Source organism: Drosophila nasuta, chromosome X, assembly GCF_023558535.2.
Source record: "Drosophila nasuta strain 15112-1781.00 chromosome X, ASM2355853v1, whole genome shotgun sequence".
Taxonomy (NCBI): Eukaryota; Metazoa; Arthropoda; class Insecta; order Diptera; family Drosophilidae; genus Drosophila; species Drosophila nasuta.
In genome coordinates this window covers 27,680,280-27,707,365 of record NC_083459.1, presented here as the reverse complement: position 1 = coordinate 27,707,365, position 27,086 = coordinate 27,680,280, and the positions used below count along the sequence as shown (strand labels likewise).

Below are 27,086 nucleotides of genomic sequence, written 5' to 3'. Positions count from 1 at the left end.
TCTCTATATAAAGCGGAAAACACACTTGTATTATATCAAAATGTATATACAAAAACTAAGTATTCTACATTAATATCATGTTCTGTGTGTGTTTTAAATAAAATCAAAATCTTCTTCAATAGTGATAACTAACCAACTAAATAACTAAATATGATTTTATTTATCATAAAATTAAAATAGCATTCAAGTGTTTTTTCTTTCTCATTTCAATTGATTAACAAAAATCTGTATTCTATGCAAAAAAAAACTTGATCATGATTATATGAGAATAAACTAGATTCTTAAAACTTGTATATTATATGATAGATATATAGATTAATGTAGATTCTATAGATTCCATAACTGAACCAAACTACATAAATCTTGTGTTCTCCACAAATAAACCTTAATCAAAATGATATGTAAATAAACTAGATTATTATAACTTGCATAGAAATTAATGTAGATTTTATAACTGAAGATATGAAATGTCATGAGAAAAAGAGACGACGCGATGACAGTGCAAACTGTCGCTTTTCCATTAGAATGAAGGCAGCATATTTCACAGCTCCCCCCTCTACTGTTAACACTCATTTCCCCCCTCCACCTACCCAAACTTAACACACCCAACAAGTATCTACTACAAGTATATTACATGTGTCAGTTACTAACTCTAATGTGTGCGTGTGTGTGTGTGTGCACAAATGTGCGTGTTAACAGTAGAAGAGGGAGGGAGAAGAAAAGAAAAGAAAAGACGCAACAACAAAAAAAAAATGTGCTTTTGACACGAGAGCATCCATTGTAAGCGATACTAAATTGGTTTGTTCAAATGCGAATATAATCATGAATGCTTGTGAATAACAACCGAGAATTTGTGCAGCTCGCACAGCTGTGTTACGCCCACTGTGCCACACCCCCTCTAGAGCAAGGGATTGAGAAATTATGGAGAATCCCCTTTTGGAAAAACTTGAACTTCGAGGGATTCTGGATTCTTATAGATAATGCTGTTTGAATTTGAATACATATGAAATTTTATTATGACAATTTTATTTTACAATTCTTTCATTTATATTGGAATGTTATTATGAAATTGTATTTAACAATTCTTTCTTTTATAATTCTAATCATATTATTTAGAAATTTTTAATTAGAATTTCAATAAGTATTAGAAAGACAACATCCAATTTTGATTGAATGATATGCTAAGAAGAAGTTTAGATTCATTATCTTAATCGTTACTAGACAATTATCTTTTATTGTTTCGATTTGAAACTTTTTCAATATTTTCCTTTACGAAACTGATTGAATGATTTGAAATGAATTTTAAAATCTTTTCCTTAATCGTTACTGAAATGAATTTGAAGATCTTTCTCTCAATCGTTACAAGAAAATATACCAAAAAAACTGATAGAATGATGTGAAAAAAAGTTTAAAATCGTTCTCTTAATTGTTTAAAGACAATTTTATTTTATTGCTCCGAGTTTAAACACTTTCAACGTTTTCCTTTTAAAAAAAAATCCCGAGTAAGTCGAATATTATTATATGCTGCTATAATATTATATTCTATTAGCGTTAGAATTTAATTTTTCTAAGACAATACAATATCCTAGAAACTGATTGAAACATCAGAAATGAGTCTTAAAATTTCTATTAAACTTTTTTTTCTTTTATTGTTTCGATTTTAAATTTTTCAAAGTTTCCCTTTTCGAAACTAATTATGATAAATGATAAACTTTCTCTTAATCGTAACTATGTAATTTTCTTGAATGTTTCGATTCGAAACTCTTTCAAAGTTTTCCTTTGCAAAAATCACCCGAGTTAGAGTCGAATATTATATGTTTCTATCCTCTTGTAATCTTGCTTACAAAATGGAATCAGTTTTCCTTTGTTTTCTGTGTAAGCTGCGCATCCTGCAAGGATAATAACGAGGACGATAGCGAGCATAACTCAATAAGCAAATATTTATTTATATGCCCCTTATTATTTGCAGGCAGTTCGCAGGGGATTAAAAATTTGATTTGGCATCGTGTTGAGGCTATTGTGCAATATATTATATATAAAGTACGCCATCTCCCAAGTAAATGACAGCAAGAGTAAGAGTGAGTATGAGAGAGAGAGAGAGAAGGAATGAGAGAGTGAGAGGGAGAGGGAGAATGATGCAAGGACAATGAGGATCGTCGAGTGATTATAAAAATTGCACCCTTAAACTATTATGAGTGCCGGGTGCTCTGCACACAAAATGTCCTCCGTATTTGAAGGATACTTCCTGCTCTCCCTCACTCTCTGTTTTTTTGGTTTTTTATTAAATCCAAGTACAGCTAACGTTATATAGTATTAACGTACGTTTGCGAATACGAAGACAATGACAAAAGTTGCAGGAAATTACACATTTAAATCCCCTCTAGATACAAAATTTTAGCGAATGCAACTTGGTCAACTTATTACTTTTTATTGGCAGTGTAGTTAGGAATTTGAATTTAAAATTTGATCGAATTGAGCGCATTAAAATAGACTTTTATTTAATATGGTTCTTCTGATTCCTGAAAATTTGGTTGAGAGCAGATCAAAATTGTAAAAGTTATTTAAGAAATACTTTTGTATGGAGAAAAAATCCTTCTTAGTACGTGTCTTAGTTGCTTTAGCTGACAATGTGGTATATTTTAGTACCTTATGGTATATTTTAATATAGTACTGTATCATATAAAGCATTTGGTATCTTTTTCAGTATTTTGCGGTATATTATTTGGTATAATTGAAAATAAGATCCCATTTTTTGGTATATTTTCAGCACTTATGTTGTACCATATTAATATGCCGAGTATATCTTTTGGTATATTTTTAGTATATTTTGCGGTATATTAATTTGGTATATTTTACAATTAATACCGCACTGTCTCACAGTCGAGCACACTCAACTGCAGTTTTCTTACTTATTTTCTGCAAAATTATTATTAAGCATTTCTCTTCTAACATATTTAACTGTTATATTCTAGAATTTTATTAGAGTTGCAATGTAAAGTGAAAGTTTTTTATTGAAATTTTATATAATTATATATTTTGTTGTATAATAGAATTGACTTTTTCTAGTATAGTTTGTTAGTTTACTTATATATATGTTTTTTTTATAATTTTTTCTTCATTTTTTGAAAGGTCAGTGCATCATATCATATCATATTTGATTAGCATATGTATTATTCTGATTATTACATTCATATTTTAATTCCTTACTTTACTTTTATATATACTTTTTATTATTTATGATTTATTTTTCTAAAGGCCAGTACATTTTTTACCACATTATATTAGCTTATTATTATTATTATTATTATTATTATTATTATTATTATTATTATTATTATTATTATTATTATTATTATTATTATTATTATTATTATTATTATTATTATTATTATTATTATTATTATTATTATTATTATTATTATTATTATTATTATTATTATTATTATTATTATTATTATTATTATTATTATTATTATTATTATTATTATTATTATTATTATTATTATTATACCAGCATAGTAAGTGTATACTAAGCTGCGACTTGACGCCTGACAACTTCATCAATTTGAATGCGTTGAACTCGGTTTTTGCATTCGCAACTTGGTCTCTCGGCCACTCGTAGCATCCACTCACAATCGCATTCGCATTCGCATTCGTTCACCACTCACTCAAAGCATTTTCAAATAGCACAAGGATGATGATGATGATGGCAAGTTCTGAATCAGAATCTGAATGCGAGTGCGATGGCAACCCCCAGCGACATTTCATTGGTGAGTCAACTGCGGATTAATTAAATACTCATATACACAAATTGTTGATGTGTGCGAGTGTGTGTGCGAGTGTGTGTGTGTGTGGCATAAAAGGACGTGCCATGTGCCACCAGTTTTCCCTTGCCACTGTTTGGCAAAAAATAAAAAGATGGAAAAAGAAAAGTGTGTACGTTGTGTGTGGGTTTTGAGCTCTGCCATTGTTTTTTTTCTACATCGTATATGCATATACATTCATACATATAGACCGATGCACAATTGAGACACACACACACACACATACACTTATATATAGGGAGCTATATGAATTCCAATTATGTGTATGATTTGCCAAGCTGGGCAAATATTTGCATGCTTTTACCTTTCAGATGCAATTTTGTCGGCTTCTTTTATACAACTCCAAATGAGTATGAGAGTGTGTGAGTATGAGTATGCTAGAGTGTGTATGTATGTGTGTGTGTGTGTTTGAATGTGTCTGCTTGTGTGTGTGTGTGTTTGAATACTACAAATGGCACTTTTACAAATTCAAATGCATTCCAGCGAGAGGAAGTTGAAACTTTCTTAGATCCCTCCTCCCCCCCAAATGACAATTATTATTGAAAGAGTCTTTTGCCCCTAAAGCCATCGAAAAATATTAAAAAGAACAAAAAAAAAATAAATAAAGGTCTCCTCTTCGTTTCGCTTTGTTGTAATGGCATCTCGTGTCGGCATGGTTAAAATCTTTTATAGCCCAACGCTCCAATTCAGAGATCCAACCTGCAATTAGCGGTCGTCGTCGTCTCCCAAAACACACACACACACACACTCTCACACACACACACACACCACAGACTCTTCTCATATATTTAGGTACGTGCTCTAAACCAATTACGACAAAAGACTGACACGAGTTGCAGAGACCCAACTACTATATACATATATACTATACCACTATATAAATTCCATATATGATGTGATATGAGACTTGTGGCCTTTTATTGTCCACATTAGTTAGCAGCCGGTTCGTGAGCTTCGCTTGATGCCAACACGACGCGATGATCCCCATTGATAATGACTGACGCACAGTCCACAAAATTCGACAGTCAACACTGATGCTGGATACTCTTTCCAAAAGAAATGAAACGAACAAAACTAAGCGAAATAGAATTACTTAAAAGAAAGAAAGAAATTTAAAATGAGTCAATGAGATAAATTTAAAGACTAAAACCTTAAGATATTCAGTTTAAAATCCAAAATATACAGAATGACAAAAAATAAAAACTTAAGACCTCAGTATAAAACCCTAAAATATAAAATAACACGAAAGAGAAATACTTCAATGAAAGAAAGAAATAGAAAATGAGTCAATGAAATTAATTGAAGGACAAAAATAAAACCTAAAAATGCAGTTGTAAATTCGAAATATAAAAATTAAATAGTAAATAAATTAAAGAAATCAATTTAAAATCAAGAATTTTAACTTAAGATCTAAATTTCTATATGTAATGTATAAAACCGTAGAATATAATTCTATGTTACAAACAATAATATATAAATTGTTGTTACAACTTTAGAATAGGAAAAATTGCTTAGTGTAGATTACCTACTCAAATAAACCATTATATAAAAAAAAAAAAAACAGACAAAATGAAGAAAAATGTTATAAATATAATTTTCATTAATATGAAATATTTGTATTATATTGATTGAATTTTTATATTGTAGCTCAAACACTGCAATTGTGGCTATAATTCGGTTATAAATATCATGAATAATATTAAGCTTTCTTAGCATACATTTTCTATTTCTTTCATTCTTAAATTTGTCAATATGTTTTTAGCCATTCTTTTGATATTGCATTTTTCTTTTAACTATGAATTTTGTATAATATTTCAGGAACATCATAACAATATTAGTCTATTAGTGCATATGCTCGTTGTACAAAGAAGAGTACATATAATTAGATGTCATTCGCTTCATATCGCATCTTCATAGCGCCTACTGTCGACTGCCTGATGATGATCATATGAGCAAGTTGATCATTTCTTGGGGGCTTTCATCTCTTTTGTCGCGGGTTTGTCGTTGGTTTTCAACTTGATTAATTGCAGAACTGAAGTTATGTGTGTTGCTGCTGTTGTTTGTTGTTGTTGTTGTTTCTGGGCTCGCTTTGTGTGTTGTTATACCCGCTACTCATAGGCTAGAAGAGTAATATAGCTTTGTGCCTCTAGCAAATGTATGTAACATGATTAAGGATGTAAATCCGATCCCATAAAGTATATATTTTGTAGTTGCATTGGTTGACATTTTGAGTGTCAATCTATTTATATATCAAATATAGCTTTTGGTATATTTGAGTATATCTGATATACTTTAAATATTATAGTATGTCTATATATCAAATGTCGTTTTCGATATATTTCAGTATATTTTTAATGTCATAGTATATCGATATACCAAATCTCGTTGTTAGTATTTTTTGCACGTTTTAAATGCCATAGTATATCGATATACCAAATATCACTTTAGGCATGCTTCAGTATATTTTTAATATCATAGTATATTAATATATCAATATAACAAACACCGATATCTGTATACTTCAGTATTTCTTGTAAGTTTTGAATGCCTTAGTATATCGATATACCAAATATTGCTATCAGCATAATTCAATATTATGCATTCAAAATATACTGAAACATACCGAAAGTGATATTTGGTATATCGATATAACATGACATCAAAAATATATATATATATGTATGTTTCAGTATATTTGGAATGCATAATATTCTGATATACCAAATCTTGCTTTCGATATATTTCAGTATTTTTGATATACTATAGTATATACCAAATACCGGTTTCGGTTTCATTATTTTCTTTTGGAAAATTTTCAGAATAATACCGCATTGTTCCGCATTTATTGAAAATTTGTAGCGGGTGTCTCAAAGTCGAGTACACTCGACTGTAGCTTTCGTGCTTGTTTTTTCCATTGGGATTGTGGCCTAATGCCTGCCAGATGGCAGCACTCATCTCTCTCTTTCTCTCCCTCTCTCTCTCTTTCTCTATCTATCTATCTTTCACTCCGTTGTCATCTACAACCGCAATCGTAGTCAAGAGTCGCAATCACAGTACTTCTCATTGATGTGTACCTTAATTATAACGCCATCGAGTTGCGTCATCATTTACTAGCGCCGTCGAAAACCAAAAACAACAAAATAATAATAATAATTGTAAAAAGGGGAGAAAATAAGAAACCGAAAAGCAAGACCTAAATCAGAGCAGAGCCTGAGCAAAGCAACCACAGAAGATGATGATGCGCTCTTCTATAGAATTCGTCATTCTATTTTAAGACAACTTCTAATGTTCCACGGGATTACAATTAAATGACAAGCTGCGATCTAGGCTAGAGAAAATAGTTAGAGAGTGGCATCATACAGAAAATATTTGAAGTATACGCAAATTTTATAAAATTTATGCCATTGATTTGACTTGTTTGTGTTGGAATTTTTAACAAATAAAAAAAGGGTTGAAAAAGTAATCAAAAAAATCGATTAATATTTCATTACATTGAAACACTATAATATTTTAATTTTATTCATTTAGTATTCTTACATTAATAAGTAAATGATAAAGAAATTTATGTATTTTAAGTATTTCACTTATTTTTTTTTCATTATTATTTTTTTTGTAAACACTGAAAGATAGTCACAAAAATTCAAAAGTACCTAGCTAGTTTCTTAGCTTGTATATCAAATCCATGCAGCTTATCAATTTATGGTATATTTTGTATGTAATAGTATATTGATATACCAAATAAAGCCTTTGGTACATTTGTAATATTTTTGCGGTGCATTTTGTATCTAACAATATATTGATTTTCCTTTGGTATATATTTAGTATTTTTGTGGTATATTTATATGGTATATTTTTAAGTACGGTATTACACTGTTTTGTTTTTTCACAATTGGTAGCTTTCGTACTGGTTTTTACTAATATAAAAACATTCTGGTTCAGTTCTATATACAGCTGTGTTCATTCAAATAACAGTGCGTTCAAACTTGTTTTTATGTGTAAAATACTCTTACATGAAAAATATATAATAAATTAATATACATTTTTGAAGTGTGTATTTCAACAATTTATATATATTGATAAATTTTATTTATTCAGTGTACTTCAATAGTTTTTCGAAATAAAAAACTAGAAAATTAAATGAATATATAATACAGAATATAATTTTCTATATTAATTCGCATATATTTATTTGCTTTTTTGTGATTTCTGCTATATATTTTGTAAGTTTCTAATTCTAATTTGTTTTTAATACTATATTATTTTTTAATTAATTCAACGAACTGTTTATTTCTATAAATAACAAAGTACACAACAAATTGAAACTAAATAAAATAATATTATAGAGCCAAATGTTTATCTTAACTAAAATGCTGATAGTGTGTTCTATCTAAAATGTTGACTTACAATTCGGGGGATAACTTAATGTGAACATGATTTTCATATTCCTTTTTCTTGAAGAACTATCTTACCCAATAAAGATTTCTTTAAACTTTGTAGAGCCAAATATTTATGATATGGTTCATCTTAACTTAAATACTGCTTTTTATTAAGTTTCTAACAAAAGATAGTAAGATGTATTACTATACAAAATTTTCGTTATTTCTCAGTTGATATATTGTATTCCTTTTTTTTATATACATTGTACTTATTGATCTAAAAGTCAACTTAGTCTTTTGTACGTTTCTTTGTAGCATATGTTTTCTAATGCTAAAGAACAAAGACAATTATAATGTGGGTGAATGGCAAAATAGCGTAAATAAAGCGGCAACCGGACAAAACGGAACAATATGGTCAATATGGATATATAGTAGTGTATTCATATATGGTACAATGCAAATCCCATCAATGTCGGATTAGCCAAAGAAGAGAAATGGTTGAAGAATGCGGCAAGTGGAAAAGCGTAGATAAAGGTACAAATGGGTAAATCGGTAAATAGGGAAATAGAGTGTAGAGTGTAGAGGAAGAACAAAAAAGAGAAAAGGCTAACGCCGGATTTTGGATACGGCTGCTTAAAGATCAAGGTAAACACAAGTCGTGGACACAATGCCACAGTGTTGCGAATGAATAATTATAATAATAGGTGAAGCACACACACACGTACACACACACACACACAGGCAGGTTGACAACAAAAGCAATTGAGCCGCAGTTGTGTTCTCGGGAGGATGCGATCTGCATTGATCCTGCAGCGTAGCGCCATGCGCTTAGCCTTAGCGCACTAACAACAGCGCAGAGTTGGCCCAAAGCCGAGCTCAAAGGCGGCTCAAACACAAAGGGTAAACGGTGAGCGGTGAGTAGAGGAGTGAGACGAACTGAGTTGAACTGAACTGAACTGAGCAGCGTGATGTGCGCAGCAGGCAAAACAATGCGAAAAATGCAGCGCAAAAACCAGCAAAAATGGCAATGGGCCAAAAAGAGCAGTCATTACACTGACTAACTGACAGAGTGAGTGAGAGAGAGAAAGAGAGAGGGAGAGCAAGCGAAGGAGTGAGCATCTACCTTTCTTGGTTTTTTGGCCCTTTTGCGGACATCGCCGTCGAGGGACTTCAGTTCAGTAGCAAGCGGCTCACAAAAGGCACAAAGGGCACAACACAGCTAATTATCCTATTCACATCAAGTGTGTGTAATTACTCTCTACTCTCCCTCTCCCTCTCCCTCTCGCTTTCTCTCCCTTTTGGTCACTCTTTTAAATTCAGCACTGACTGTGATCTAAAGTCTATGATCGATACCGTGTGCCGCTTCAATCCTCCTCACCAAGTGTCTCTAGAGACAGCAACAGAAGCCGCTGCAGCTTCTACTAGCCAAGCTGACATACACTGAGAGAATTGCATTGATACTAAGCCATTAATCCAATTTCACGAAACGACCTTTCTATTTTTTTCTTTTTCTACTCTTCACGTTTTTATTTATTTGTTCACCTATTTATTTTTTTTTTACTTGTTTCTTATTTATAATATATTCAAAAAACTTTTAGTTCTAAAATCGATTATTTCGGCATTGTGTACAAATATTACAATTACTTTCCATGGTATTATATTATTCTTACTAATTACTTTCTGATTTAACCCCATTCGCAATGTTTTAGTATTCAAAAATTTTTCGTTTTACAGCCTCTGTAAAAATATATGCCTTTAAAATGTTAAGAAACCTATTTTTTTATGGTATGCGATTAATATTTGTATTGCAACATTTTTTGATTACTGCTTTTAAATTCATTAATGATAAAATACCCATTTTATTTTATATGGTTTATTATAAACATCCTTTATGAATATACATTTCAATAATTATTAGATCACTTCTTTTATTATCTTTCTTCTATAAATATATTAGTTTATGAAAAACAAATCTTTATGATTTTAATTTGATAATTACTATTTTATTTCGATAATTAAAATATATATACTTGTTTTGTATGTTTTAGTTTTGGCACGAAAAGTGATATTCAAATTTGAATTTTATCGAAAATTCAACATTTTTCTTTAATATACATTATAAGCTTTCGGTTATTTATTTTATTTAGTTTATAATGACAATTTATTTATAATAATAAGATTAACACACATGCAAAATTTTATTTAAATATTTATTACAAAATTAAAAAAAAATAAATTTAAAAATGAAAAATCTTCTTTATAAAATTTAATTGAATTTAATGCAATACTTGACTTTAATATTCATTATAAAATGAAATTTCAAAATGCTAAATTTTTCTTCAATATTCATTATAAAATTAAATTACATTAAATTTTAAAATGCTAAATTGCATCTTGAATTAAATTTAACAATGTAGAATTGTACTTCAATATTCATTACAAGTTGAAGTCGGTTAAAAGTTCTATAGAAAAGTATTTAGATTTTTCATCTGTTTAAAATCACTTCAACCATTTAAGTTCTGGAATTGTTTTCACTGAGAGAGTAAGAACATATCTATCTCAGTTTTCGCACAGTGTACGTTCACATCCTGCCCGCTGTGCTCCTTTTTTGTCAGTTTCAATTTGTTTTTTGGTGCTGCTGGGCACCCAAAGCCAAAGCCAAATCCAAAGCCAATTACCGATTATATCTGCCTAGCAACTAGCAACTGGTAAATTGTAGATGGTAAATGTTAAATGTTAAACGTAGCCTCATCATTTTCGATTTTCGCACACGGTCCGCGCAGTTGTCAGTTGTTAACTGTTTGTGACAATGGGCGCAAAGGTCATAGGGCACCCAAAGATTGAAAGAGAGAGGGAGAAAGGTAGAGACAGGTTGGCAAATCAAGCAACTGTCGCTGCACAACAAATTGTTGACCTGCTTTGTCTGTCCCGTTGTCCTGCTGTCCTTCTGTCCTGTCACTCCATCAGTCAGTCAGTCAGGTGAGAGTGTATAACATACGTTAATCATCAATCAAAATCATTGCATTGCATCAAACCCCCTCAAAAAACAACAACAACAACAACAACTCTTACCTGTCCCACATACAAATTCGAAATTTTTGTTGGTGATCTGGCATGATTTTTTTTTTTTACTTGATTTTTTTGATGTTCCTGTACTCTCAAGATGAATCGGCCGAAAATCGGTTTTTTCGTTCGCACCCCGTCGATAAGCAGTTAATTATATTTATTCTCATCCTGTAGTATTTTTTTTCTGCTCCCTTGGCCGCCTTCATTTCGCCTTCATTTTCCACCGTTTCTTTTGGGCGTTTCTATTGCGGCGGCTTTTGCTTTGTGCTCCGGGTTCGGAGTTCGGCGGGTTCGGGGTTCCGCATTTATTCCAAGTACGCGTGTCTAGTTGCACTTTCCAGCATTATTTCTGTGTCGGCGCCAAGCAATGATTAATCAATGGCACTCAATATATTGCATCGTTGCTGCTGTTGCTGTTGCTGCAACACACACAATTTTCTAGGCGTATTGTCTCTCTCGCAGTCGCCCTTGAAGGAAAAGCGAGCGTATAAATCATAATTTCATTTCCAAATTGTACATCGTCAATCAACATAATGAAATGCCCATTTCGTGCTCTCTCTCTCTCCCCCTCCGAAAAGAAACCCGAAAGAAACCAGACAAGACTCTCAGTAATCTACTAAAAATGAGCTAGCACTTTTGATCGATCAAAAGCGCGACTCTCTCTCTCTCTCTCTCTCAAGAGAGATCTCCTCTACCACATTTTCTTTTTTTTTTTATCGTGTGTCTTTCCCTTGACACCTTCCAAGATCTTTGAGACAGTCTCAAGTGTTGTTGTTGTTGTTTCACAAATCTGCAGATTAGCTCTGATTTGGATTAGCTTTTTCGATGTCATGAAAAACTATTTAAAGTTTACAAAATTTATACGACCAATTTATTTATCAATCTAGAAACATGTATAATAATACTTTTTACACCTTTATATACATATATAGTTTGTATAATCAGATATCTCAGTTGTAATGATAATTTCACTTAGTTTGCAGACTAGAACATTTTCAACGTTGTTTTCAATAAATTTTCAACTTTTTTCTGTGCAAAAAAGAAATCGAATTATATCTTCATTGCAAACACAAAATAAACTATTATTTGTTTAGATTTTAAGCTTAATAAAGTTTTCAAAAATCGAATCAATTTTAATTCGCATAGAAAAATGTCAACAAAATCGAGTTCGATTATTATTATTATTATGCTATATTAAAGTGATAACTAATATAATTTCTTACCTACATATGTATATCTCTACAAATATTCGTAATATCTCTGATATATACATATATACATAAATGGATCGTCGTATTCTATTAACCTTAACCTCCTGCTTAACCTACCTGCTACCCAAAGGGTAGAAGGGTATTATGCTTTGTTCCTGGTGGAAATATATATATTATTTTATTATTATTTATATTTAAAAAAAAAACGCCTACTTACTAAGGATCTTAGTTGCTTTGACTGACAAGTCGAATATAACTTTTGGTATATTTTTGTGGTATATTAGATATATTTTATGAGTAATACCTCACTATTTTGCCTTTAGACAAAATGCGTAGCGAGTATCTCATAGTCGATCACACTCGATCGTATCTTTCTCACTTGTTTTACTTAGTTTTTAGCATTGTACATTGAGTGAATAAAATGTCAGATTGTCAGATTGATAATAGCAATAAAGTGAATATGCTATACTCTATGCTATATTTTGAATGTAATTCTATATCAATATACCAGCTACAGTCATTGGTATATTTTTAGTACTTTTGGCATACTTGTAGATTTCTTACTTGATTTGTAAAATGTTTATATTTTCTTCCATCTCATCTCATTTCCTTTCATTTATTTTAAATTTTATTTCAATATGTAGTTCAATTTATTTTCATTTTTATTTTTATTTCAATATATAAATCAATTTATTGAACTTCTTCTTCATCGCCACTAAATTAATTCAAATATTTATTTCTTTTCCATTCTAGCTATTAATAAAGCCCTAAATATTCAACTTTTGAAATGGTAAGTGTTTTTTTTTTTATATTTTCAATTTATTAACTTAAAATGCTGCAATTTTGATGGTAATTAATTGAGGCATATTGCTCATTTCCAACTGCAGCACAAAAGCATTAAACAACAATTGAACTTCTTTTGTTGTTGTTGCTGGCTTTGAAACCGGTTGTGAAAAGCAGAGAGAATTTTGCATCCCCTTTTGGTTGTTTATTCAAAATTATCAACCCGTCATTTCCGATGGTCGTCTGATTATTGAAATTTTTCATTAGCCTCAGCAGCAAACGAGAAGAAGAGGGGTGACTTATAAAGAGTCCTATACTATATACTATATAGATTTGTTTAGGTCCAGCCACACCCCCCATTCAAGAAATGCGCTTTATGCAAATCTGAGAAAAAAAACAACAACGCAATTTGTAAAGAGTTGAAATCGATGCGAAACGCAGCTTTTGAAGATCGAAATTTTTTTTTGGGGGGGTTGTATACTTTGCATATTTACTTTGAAATCATACATTTTATTATACGTAAATCTTTGGCGTATAGAAATTCCTCCTTAAACTCCTTGACTCCTGACATCGAATTGGTTTGCTGATATTCCAATTAGAACTTCTAGTTGGAAAGGCGCAACATCTTTGCATGTGCAGCATATGTCAACAGATGGCGCCAGTTGTAGTTGATCTTAGGGTTTGTTTATTGGCTAAAGTGATAAGCGAAGACAAACCAAAGAGCGAATTCATTAAATTTATATAGGAATATGTAAAATATGCAATATACAAAAAAAAATGGAATAAATGCAAATATTACAAAAATACAAAAATGTAAAATGCAATACAGTACACAATAGCAAATCCAATGTATACATTTTTGAGTATTTAAAAATCTCTCTAACTACTTATTGGAGCTTAACCCCAAACCCAGTAAAAAACAGTTTCAGTTTTCAATGTGCAACCCAAAGTGCAATCGCTATTATACAATAAAATAACAATATGATGACGATGATGATGATTTCGCCATACAATGTCCACATGAATAACATCAAAGCGAAAGCTAAAGCTCTTGTTTTTGTTCTCCGTCTCCATCTCGTTGTTGTTTATCTAAGGATAATGGTTAATGTGTTTGTTTGCGTCGGTGGAATGTCAAAATAAAAAGTGTTTCAAACGCAATCAATTGAAATTAATTTGCATAAAGGAATGTCCGCATAGGCATTTTGCCAGCTCAACAACTCAACTGAACTTCATGGGTCATGGGTCATGTGGCAACCGACCCAAAGTTCGAGAATACCCGTTGCTGGTGGCACGTTAGCTCTTTGTTGCTTGATTTGCGGCTCTCTCTCTCTCTCGCTCTCGGTCTGGTTTTGTGTCGTCTTTACAATTAGATTTTAATTTGCCCATAATGGGCAGGGAATGGGAAATGCGAAATGTGAAAATGGGAAATCAAACAGCAGCAACAAAGTCTGCGTTCAGAGTGACACAAACCCACGTACAACATTTTCATATTGCTTCCTGTTTGCCACTCGTGTTTCCCTTTCTCGTCCTTCCTTTCACCAACGTCGTCGTCTGTTCACTCCGCATATGACTCGCATATGACCCAGGGGCATTTTTCGGCACTGTTGGCACAGCTGAGTTTTAGGGTTTAAAATTAATTAAGCGGAAGCGAGCGCGCAAGTACGTTTGATTGTTTTAGACAGTTGCTGATTTTTCCTAAATTCATTCTCATTTAATTTAATATCCGGTCGCTGCTGCCCCAAATGACTTTCACATCCAAATCGTTTAAAGCTTCACAATTTCAGTTCAACATTTTCTTCAATTTCTCGTTAACAGTTTCGCTTCTCTTAAAGGATTTCGCATTGTGCTCAAATATTTGCTTGTAGTAGTTGAAAACTTGATCGGTCCAAGGTAAATATTTGACAGCAGCTTACCAACTTGTTGAGTTGCTGCAGTTGTTTTGTTGTCCAACTTTGTGGTAAAGTGCGCTGCCAACTTATTGCGAATGTATTTGATGAGTATTTGAGGCGTTTGTCAAGTTTTCGTGCTGCTAATTTAACGCAAGTAAAAGTGCTGCCAACTTATTGAAAAGTCTTTGGTGTTTGGCAGTTTTTCGTGCTACCAACTTACCGGTGTAGAAGGGCTGCCAACTTCAGGTCAAGCTTTCGTGCTGCCAACTTAACACTGTAAAAGTGCTAAAAACTTATTGAGAATGCTTTTGATAAGTCTATGGTGTTATTCAAGTTTTGGTACTGCCAACTTTACGGTGTAAAAGGGCTGCCAACTTATTGAGAATGTCTTTGATGGTCTTTGATGCTTTTCAGTTTTTCGTGCTGCCAACTTAACGCTGTAAATGCGCTGTCAACTTCAGATCAAGTTTTCGTGCTGCCAACTTAACACTGTAAAAGTGCTACCAACTTATTGAGAATGCTTTTGATAAGTCTATGGTGTTACTCAGGTTTTGGTACTGCCAACTTAACGGTGTAAAAGGGCTGCCAACTTATTGAGAATGTCTTTGACGGTCTTTGATGCTTTTCAGTTTTTCGTGCTGCCAACTTAACGCTTTAAATGCGCTGCCAACTTCAGGTCAGGTCAGGTTTTTCCGGTTGATAATTTAACGCTGTAAAACTTCTGTCAACTTATTGAGAAGGTATTTGATAAGCTTTTGGTGTTTGTCAGGTTTTCGTACTGCCAACTGAATACTATAAAAGTGCTTTCAACTTATTGAGAACTTATTTTATAAGTCTGCAGAGTTTGTCAGATTTTCGTGCTGACTTTACACTATAAAAGACTGCCAGCTTCAGGTTAGGTTTTCGTGCTGCCAACTTAACACTGTGAAAGCGCTGTCAACTTGTTAAGAATAAGCGAAAGCCTTATTAACTTATTAAAATTTGTTGTTTAAAAGTTGTGAGGAAGCTGTTTCAAATTTTGGATATTAAATGAATGTCCCAAAAAAAAAAAGATGCTTCGCTAGAGAGGAATACAAAGTAGTGGTAGTAACATATTATCAGAAGTAGATGCTACATAATTAGTTGGCTGCTTTTCAGCTTATTCGAAATTTCCCATGAAAAGTTCTTCCATCTGTGATGAGTTGACACAAATAAATGTTGTTGAGAAATTTGAATCTGCAATTACCAAGTGGCGTCTGGGTTTAATTAATGAGCATGACTTGTGCAATCTTTTTTTTTAACGAATCATCATCATCGCTCTCTCTCCTCTCTCTCAGTTCTTTTGTGTGTGTGTTTACTGTCACTTTGCCATTAGGTTTGTGTCGGGATTTATTTGTGAGTTGCCTGTGCTTAAGTTATTCACAAATGACAGACTGGTGTTGTCCTGTCGTAATATGCGGCGCAAACAAGCGCAAGGAAACAAAAGCAAATCACGCGACCAACTGTGGCAAATAATAATTGAAAACTCCACCCCACCTTAATCCTCCTCCCTCCCCACTCCCCACTCCTCCAACAATTTCATGTGTATGACAATCATCAATCATTTAGCTGCTGTTGCGTGATGTTTGACCTGCAACACGAATGTGCCACGCATCCACACTCGATGAGGAGAGGGGGGCAAGCTGGCCAGGGCTACAGGTCGTGTCGCGTCCACTTTCAGGGCAGAACAAATTGCCGAGCTGTGCTGTGCTGTGCTGTGTCCTCCCTCCTTCCGCCCTCTGGTGCTAAATGGCAGGGGTGTGGCTGATTGAAGGCGGCTGATCGATTGATGACACCGAGGTGCGGTCGAGGTCGAGGAAAAGAGCGAGGAACACGGCCGATAGATATGCCGGAATAATGCCATAAAGCGTCAAGAATACAAAGAACATATAAATAGATAATATATCAGAGATAAAGTATAATATATAGTATAATAGTATATATAAAGAATATATGGAATATGGAAATCAGAAATATAGCCAATTATGCAATAAAGTGTCAAAAATACAAAGAACATATGGGAGAGGAATATGGCGAACAATATATCAGAGATATAGTACAGATAATGGAATGAAGTGTCAAGAATACAAAGATATACATCAGAATTATCACGATGATGTAGTAAAGAGTCAGATAAGCAATGAAGTTATGAGTAGATAATATATCAGAGATATAGTACAGATAATGGAATGAAGTGTCAAGAATACAAAGAAGATATCGATATACATCAGAGTAATAACGTATATATAGCAAAGATGATGCAGTAAAGAGTCAGATATGCAATAAAGTTATGAGTAGGTAATATATCAGAGATATAGTGAAAATATGGAAAAACAATGGGATAAAGTGTAAAAAATACAAAGAAGATATAAGGTAGGAATATGATGAACTATAAATCAAAAGATATAGCGAATATATAGCAAAGACAATGTGATGAAATGGTGAAGATACATAAAAGACATAGAAGAAATATGGTTATTGTTCACCATATCATTCACTTCTATCAGGGATATAGCCAAGATATAACACAAATGCATAGAAAATATAGGCGGGATATGGCGAAAAAATATGAAATGAATATGAAGAAGAAGGAGATATGGAGGAAATATTGGGGGAAGATATAGCCGATAAACAAATATTACAAATATGTAGAAAAGATATAGCACAGAAGTATGAAAGATAAAGAGAAGATATGACAGCTACATGGCGAAGATTTGATTTAAATCTAGGGCAACTCCTTGAGGGAAAATATCGTGGATTTAAAAAATGAATAGATATTTTAAACGATATGTCGACTATAAATTCAAGATGTAGGGCCAAATATATAGGATAGATGTAATTTGATTATAAATGAGTTTTTATTGATGTCTTGAAACTATGTTATATAACGTACTTTCATTCAGTTGTATTTATGCAATACTTAAAAAGACTAACTTCGAAAAGAATTATATCGAACTATTGATACTTATTGACAGTGTGCCCAGATGAACATTAGTCAGGATATATAGGACGCAAAATTGGGTTAGATTTATCAAAGAACTAACAATTACATAGGGAAGATTTGGGCCGCTAACCTTTTTCAGTATAAGCAAAACATTGCTATATTATTCTTCAAATATACCAAATATACTACAAAAATACTAAAAATTCGAAATATACCATAAAGAACAAAATATACTAGTAATAGCAAAACATTGCGGTATTATTCTTCAAATATACCAAATATACTAAAAAAATTACTAAAAATTCGAAATATACCATAAAGAACAAAATATACCAGTAATAGCAAAACATTGCGGTATTATTCTTCAAATATACCAAATATACTACAAAAATACTAAAAATTCGAAATACACCATAAAGAACAAAATATACCAGTAATAGCAAAACATTGCGGTATTATTCTTCAAATATACCAAATATACTTTAAAAAATACTAAAAATTCGAAATATACCAGTAATAGCAAAACATTGCGGTATTATTCTTTAAATATACCAAATATACTACAAAAATACTATAAACTCGAAATATACCATAAAGAACAAAATATACCAGATTGCCAGCGAAAGCAAATAAAATACGTAGTAAGCTGGTGCACTAGAATTTCTTAAATAACTTAAATGGCGATAATCAAGAAAACGAATAATAGGATTTAGATACAGAAATATAGAAAATATAAAAAATATAGGAAGGAGATATGTCTGAGATATACTGTGCTTCTCCATAGCGTACAAAGCTATCAAATATTCAAAAATAAAAGAATGAATTCTTTTTGTGTGCATTAGTTAATGCACGACTCGAAAGACGTTTTCACTTGCAACATCATTTTGATATTTATATTTATATTTATTTTCATTTTCACGTTTTTGACGTGTGTTTTTGGTCGGGCTTTTGTTTTATGAGGCTGTGCCGAGTTGACTTCTAATTGAAAAGAGGTTGAGCAAATAAACACAAATCGTAATAAAAGTTTATATGCAATAAATATTTTGTCGGTCGTCGAGACGGAGACGGAGACAGAGACGGTGACGAGAAGAGCGCAGCCGTTGTTGCTTTTTGCTTTTGAATTTTTCATTTGAAAAATAAAATTGAAAATTCAATTTCGCAATCATTTTGGCACCCCCCCAGACACCGAGCTGCCGACACTCCCCCACTTCCTACTCCTGTATAAGTATGAAACTCCTGGCTGTGTTGCCACCCTTCGCAGCAGATTAAAAACGACAAACTCCTGCAGTAGTCCCCCCTCCGACCACCCACTTCACCAGTCGACGACGACATTCGGGAGTCACGTTTTGGGTTTGAGTTGTTGTTTCGTTGAAGCTGAAGCTGAAGCTGGACCAGCTTCGGATTCTGTTTCTCCTCCTGTTTTCTGTTTTCTGTTCCTGTTTCTGCTCCTGTCCGTGGTCTTCATTAGGCTGGCAGATAGTAATTGCCGGGACTTGAAAGTTTGCCCGGTTAGATTTTCGACTGCAGCTAAGGCTATAAAGCTAAAGCCAAAGGCCTGACTATCCAGCATAATAATAATTAAAACAAAAAAACACAAAAAAGAAAAGTTTCCAAACAGTACAAAAAAAAGAAAGCAAAGGGTGGCAGCCCTGGCTGGCTTTAAGACACCAACAAGAACAGGACCCTTTTAAAGAGTTGCCATTTGTTGAATGGATTCCCAAATAAGTACAGGTTGTTATGCTTTTCAGCCTCCGCCTGGAACATTATTAATTAACCCCTTGTTAGTCCCAGCATCTTCTTCTTTCTCATTTGCTCTTCGTTTTTTTCGCTTTTTAAATTATGCATCTATTAATGTTTAAAGCGCATAGACCCCAACAAAAAAACACACACACCGGGACAATCCATAGTCCGAAATGGGCCCATCAGGTTTTATGTGCGCTTGCACAAACCGTTGTCAAGGAATTATGGCCCACTCGCTAAAGGGTCAACATGTTCATAAATATTTGCATAATTATGTAACCCAACTACAACACAGTCCCAAAAACAACCGGCTATGAATGAAATGTATATTATGTTGTTATATACTTTTACCTGGGCGTATTATATCTAATGAAAGCAACAATTATGGGCGCTGCTCCAAACGCGAATCGAAAACACACACAAAACAAATAGAATAGACTTTTAAAGTTTAGTCGGTGCATTATGAATATACTACATTTTAAAACAAAATTATGCACACAAAATATTATTTAATTCTGCTTCACATTACACAAATTCTTTTGTGTGAAAACAAATCAAAGTCGTATCAAAAATTATTTAAAAATTTTTATGATGTAAACCAAATAAAAAGTATTATAAAACAATAGACTTCATATTAGATGAATTTTTCTTAAAATTAAAAGGAAATCAAATAAAATAGTAAGCTTTAAGTATTCGGACTCTTTTGCTTTAAGATAAGATCATAGTATAGTATATAGTATATCTGTATAGTATATCTGGATACTTAACAAAACATCAAATAATAAAGTACCCTTTTATATTCAGCTTTCTTTGCTTTAAGATAACTTACCAAAAATAAAAATATATATATTTATAATCTTAATAGAATATGAATTAGTTTTTATATAACTCATAAAATCAAATCAACATATTTATATTAAGAAAAATGAAGAAAACATTTTCTAGTATGTATATAGTATTTTTATTGTATACAGTATATTTGTTAGTATATAGTAAATCTGTATGCTTCTATCATTGAATTGTCAGAAATATTAAAAAAAAGGAGGGGTAAACATTTTATAATACAATATAGTATATTTGTTGGTGTATAGTATATCTGTATAGTATATTTTTATACTATATTAGGAGAAAACATTTTATAGTACAATATAGTATATTTGTTGGTGTATAGTATATCTGTATAGTATATTTTTATACTTCCCACTTTGAACTGTTGTCAGAATTCTTTTTTATATAACTAAGAAAGCAAAACAGCATATTTCAATTTAAAAAAACACGAAAACATTTTCTAGTATAAAGTGTAGAATAGTATATTTGTTAGTATACAGTATATCTGTATACTTCTTTCTTTGAACTGTTGTCAGAATTCTTTTTCACATAAAAACAAGAAGACAACTTTTTTTTGTTGTATATAATACAGTATATTTGTTAGTATTTGTGTACTTCTATCTTTGAACTATTGCCAGAATTCTTGTTCATACAACTCACAAAGCAAATCAAGTTATTATATTAAAAAAAAGAAGTAACATTTTCTAGTATATTGTATAGAACTTTTGTTGGTATATAGTAGTATATTGGTATAGTATACTAGCTAGTATAGTATACTAACTTAGAACTGTTGCCAGAATTCTTTTTCATATAACTAAGGAAGCAAATCAACATATTTATATTAAAAACAAGAAGAGAACTTTTTTTTTTGTATATAATACAGTATATTTGTTGGTATATAGTATATTTGTGTATATTTGAACTATTGCCAGAATTCCTCTTCATATAAGCAAAGCAAATCAATATATATATATTTAAGAAAAAAGAAGAAAACATTTTATAGTATATAGTATATATATATATTTGTTAGTATATCAGTGTATTTTAATTATTTAACTATTGTGAGAAATCGTGCCAAAACACAAACAACAAACATAGCAAAAATAAGCCAAAGCAAAAGCCATGAATAGCACATTCGTTTAATAGACACAAAGAGATGTGGAAAATTAGGAATTCCGAGCATTAGTTAGTTGTTCTAGTGCAGAAGAAGAAGCACGCGTTATTTAGGATAGACAAAGCAGTGACAAAAAGCAAGAGAGAGAGAGAGAGAGAGCGAGAGAGATAGGGATAGAACTATTCGTTGTTTCGCATTTATTTAGACAATAAATGCTCTATAGAGTTAATCACAGTGTTTGTGTGTGCGTCTGTGTGTGTGTGTGTGTGTGTGTGTGTGGCAAAAGTTTTGTGTCGAAGCATTCAACCACAAAAGGACAAAGGACAAAGCCGGAGCGCAGGCATTTAAGGAAACGTTTTCAATTAAGGCGAAATACCTTAAGGTAATGTTGAAATCACTTAAAGAAATGATAATCACTTTGTACACACACGTTTACCACCTCGGGGGCTGCTCACTTCACTCCCGCCCCCTCCACTCTTTTCTCTGAATGAGTTCAGCTAATACTAAATACTATATAGTATATGGCTATGGCCCCCAGCTCTCTATTCGAGTCCTTGAGCTCACGTCCTTGTCGTCGTCGTCGTCTAAGTCAGTTCAGGTTGTTGTTCAGTTCACTTGCTTTTGTAGTGGATTAACCCGAGCAAAAGAAATAAATTCACCTGCAGATGCTGACGAGTCGTTGCCACCACCCTTCCACCCATCCACCCCTCTCTACTCTCCACTCTCCACTCTCTCTGTGTGTGTGCGAATACTTAAGCTTGAGGAATTCCATATGGGGAGAGAGAGGCAATGTAGCACCGGAAATGGCAATATCCAGAGCCAGGATAACAACTGAGGTAGCTGCTGGTTTGCTGTTTGCTCTCTCTTTTGGGGGTAAGCTCTTTTTGGCCAAAAGAGGAAAAAGGTAATTTAGTAAATAATAGGGTCAAAGACAAATATTGTTGTGGGTTGTGGCATTCGCATTCGCTTTTGCTTCTGCTTCTGCTTTTGGTTTTGCTTCCAGCGTGGTTTTTGTGCGTGAAAAGCGTGTATAAGTTACTTTGAAGCAATTGACTACGATTACGATTAACTGCCTTTAGCTGTCGAAGAAGCATATTGATTCCACCACATACTTACATCAACAAAGGGAAGTAGATAGAGGGAAGGAGAAAGGGGAGGAGGCAAAGCCAGCCACATTCTATCGTGAGTATGTGCGAAGATATTTACAAGTGTTCTTGAGTTCGACCCTCGGGGGGGGCGGCATATTTTCATATTTTCACTGTCACTTTGAATAACATTTTTGACAACAAATTTGAAATAGTCGAAAGAATTCGATTCGCATAAACGATTTGCAGTTGATCTCAAACTCATTAAGCAAAATATTGTCAATAGAACTCAAATTGTATATAATTATTTTTAGGAAAATATCAATTTACACAATTACAGTCAGTAGAACTAAGTAATATCTTATATAAATATTTGTGAGAAAATATAAATTTATTATATTTTTAAGAATTTAAATAACAGTAAACTTATACTGCAAAAATACTAAAATATACCGTATATACATATTTAGTATATCGATATCTATGGCGAAGATCTAAGAAAGCTATCCATTTTGAATAGAAGTAAAAAAGTGCAGTATTATTTTTACAATACACCGAAATTTTTACACTGAATAAATACAAAAATATACCAAAAGGCGTATTTGGTATATTGCTGTAGTTATGCACTAAAAAAATATATAATTTGATAATATTATTTTTTCGGCATCGGATCTTAGTGGATCTTGGCTGACAATCTGGTATATTTTGGTCTCTGTGGTATATTACTACATTTGAAATATACCACAGAGGTCAAAATATACCAGATTGTTAGCCAAAGCAACTAAAAACTCAATTGTGAAGTAACTTAAATATTGTAGAACAATATAACTAAATTCAATAAGTCAAGGATTCTCCTCTGGAGAGATCCCAAAAGCTGATCTTCAAGATCGTTTGTATTTGTAACAAAAAGTATGGTACGCACTATAGTAAAGTATGTAATTTAAATATTGTAGAACAATATAACTAGATTCAATAACAATAAAGCGCAGCATTTATTTAAAATTAAGAATTCTACCTTTGAAGACATCCCAAAGCTGATCTTCAAGTTCGTTTGTATTTGCCCCAAAAAGTATGCTGTTTTTTTTTTAATTTAAAAATGCATATTCCATTAAAGTGCGTGAAGCTTATAATCGTTGCTTACTAACAACTAAGCTATAATTTAAACAAAAATGGTTTTAATTTCTGTGGTATCTTACTACATTCGAAATATACCACATACATAGGTAAAAATATACCAGATTTCTCAGCCAAAACAGCTAAGAGAATTAATTGATATATTATAGAACAATACAACTAGATTCAATAACAAGAAAGCGCAGCATTTACTTTTAAGTGAGATCTCAGAGTTTATATTCAAGTTCGTTTGTATTAGCCCCAAAATGTATGCTATGTTTTTTTTTAATTTAAAAATGCATATTCCATTAAAGCGCTTGAAGTTTATGAGCGTTGCTTACTAACTAACTAACTAACTATTTAAACAAAAATGGTTTTAATTTCTGTGGTATCTTACTACATTCAAAATATACCACATACATAGGTAAAAATATACCAGATTTCTCAGCCAAATCAGCTAAGAGAATTAATTGATATATTATAACATAGAACAATATAACTAGATTCAATAACAAGAAAGCGCAGCATTTACTTTTAAGTGAGATCTCAAAGTTTATATTCAAGTTCGTTTGCATTTGCCCCAAAAAGTGTGATGTGTTTTTTTTAAATTTAAAAATTCATATTCCATTAAAACACTTGAAGTTTATGCTCAAATTTAAACAAAAATGATTTGAATTTCCAAAAATTGTATTTGATTTATTTACTACTTGCAGCTAATGGTGGATCAAGAGAACATTCACTCGATGCGAGCGATGTATGCAACTGAAAATTGACTCCCCATAATTTGTTTACAATTTCGCATTTATTTGCTGCTGTGCAAGTGACTCGCCGTAATTTCTAATCAAAGTGAGTAATGTATTAAAAGTAATATTTTGTTCTTTTCCGTGTTCCGTGTTCCCCTGTTTTTTTTATGCTTTATTCAAATATTTTGTTAATGCAAGATTTTGTGGCTTTTAGACGCGCTCTCCCCATGCTGGACTTGCCCATAAACTTGGCTTGGGTTTGGGGGTTGGGAAGCTATGAACAAAACTTGTTCTTTGATGCAACACATTTCAGTTCAGTTTTTTTTTTTTCTACAAAAGCGCGGTTGTATAGAGGGAGAAGGAGAGGGAGAGGGAGATGGGGAGAGTGTGTGGTAACTGCCAGCGGGAATGGTGCGACGGACATTAAGTAGTAGAATGTTGTCTTTATAACACTGTGAACACAAACAAAGAAAAGGTCACAGCATGCCTTTGGCACAACAACAGCAACAACAACAAAAAGTCAAGGAAACTTCTTCTTCTCACCCCGCAGCAACAATTTTTCAATAAATTAGGTTTCTTTACTGATTCCGTCGTCGTCGTCGTCTTTTCAGTATCCATTTAAGTTCTCAGCAGCAATTCACCCCATATTTGTTTTGGCTTTTTTGTGTTGTACGCAAACGAGGGCGAAACTGTTGGCGGCATTTACATCCCCCTTCCCCTCCCGTTTCCCCCTTCTCCTAGAGTCTAGGTCCAGGTCAAGTCCGAGGGCCGCGAGCCAAAAATATGCTTTGCTTTTTTTTTTGTTGCCTTCGAGTCGCGTCGCGTCGCTGATTTATGTTCTTTTTAATGTGGCCAAAGTAAATGTCATTTAATTACACCCGATTTAATGGAATTTTACGCATTATCGGTAAATTTTCTGGAAAAACTTCTTCCTTCTTCCTTCCGCCGTTGGCCCTTTTTAACAAGTCAACTTCCCCCTCTGAGTGGGAAGAGTGGGGAGCGCCTGGGGGGAGCGAAGAGAGAAAGAGAGAGAGAAGAGCAGTCGTCATTTCATAAGCCACAACCAGATGCGACATACTACATCAAAAGGAAATTCTTTGCATTTTTTAACAACCAAATAGCGAGCACAAAAAATGATAGTAAAATACCCCAAAAAAAAACCCACAAAAACAAAACAAACAAAAAACATAGATTTAAATTTAAACGGAAAGTGCAAACTTTTATACGCGGAATTGCATTTACTTAATTGAAAAATAAGTTAACTATTACACTAAGTACCTTTTTGCTTTTTTACTTAGTTTCAATTTAAATGCAATACTGCTAAATTGCTTGGTATATTTCCCACTCTATGGTATATTTTAAATGTATTGCCATATCGATGTACCAAACATGGCATTTGATATATTTTAGTATTTCTGTGGTATATTTGTAGAATACGGTTTTATGGAAGATGGATATCGAGTATATTCCAAATATAGCTGTTGGTTTATTTTGGTATTTCTTCGAGATATTTGTGGTATATTTTAAGAATATAGTTTTATTAAAAAAAGGTAGCGGGTTTCTTAGCCTTGTTGCTCTAATGTAATCTGATTATAATTCAGAGATTTCATTGATAAATTGAAATTATATAAATTAGTTGCATTCAGAAGGAAATGTTTCACCATATCGATACTTATTGACAGTGTGCCCAAATGACCACAAGTACGAGTATCGTTGCCAAATGCATATCCAACAAAATCATAGTTCCTACCTAACATATATTCACACATTCATACTGTCTTAAATATAACTTATTTTACATAAATAACGCCAACAATTTATATACTAAATATAGCATATTATACCATCTATACACAAGTATATTTTAACGTAAAAATCCCAAATCGTTTTGGCTATATCATTTTTCAGTATTATTGAACTGCAGATATATTTTGCTAAGCTTATTAATAAGAGATTATAATAAAATGTAAGCAAGGTTTCTTATATATATATATTTATATTTTTTTTTTTTGTTAAGTGTCTATGATATCGTAGCATAAAAACATTATTTCTTTTTTGCTTATTTTTATATTTGGTATAATTTTGAAACCAAGAGTAACTTAAAAATTGTTCTGTTACTGTTTCTTCAACGTATTTATTGTTCATTAAACATTTCTGTATCCATAAAAAAAAAAGAAATTCTCCATACATTTGTTTAAAATTATTCCAATTATTGAATTCCATAAAAAAAAAAAACAATTATTATTCAATTAGCAAATTAATGGTGAAAGTATTGAATTTGAAAAGTGTCCCAAAAAATGTTCTCTCTGATATGAATACATCTATAACAAATCTTATATAGTAATTGGGATC

The 27,086-nt window shown here is 32.3% G+C and overlaps 1 protein-coding gene across 1 annotated transcript in view; it reads left to right on the top strand.

Annotated features, from left to right (window-relative positions):
• Window positions 1-24,837, top strand: part of LOC132796175 (uncharacterized) — a 332,334-nt gene extending 307,497 nt beyond the window's left edge. The window contains exons 11-12 of the mRNA XM_060807248.1: window positions 13,231-13,267; window positions 24,705-24,837. The gene's annotated coding sequence lies outside the window, so the exon portion shown is untranslated. The remainder of the gene's footprint in view (window positions 1-13,230; window positions 13,268-24,704) is intronic.
• Window positions 24,838-27,086: the final 2,249 nt, after the last annotated feature.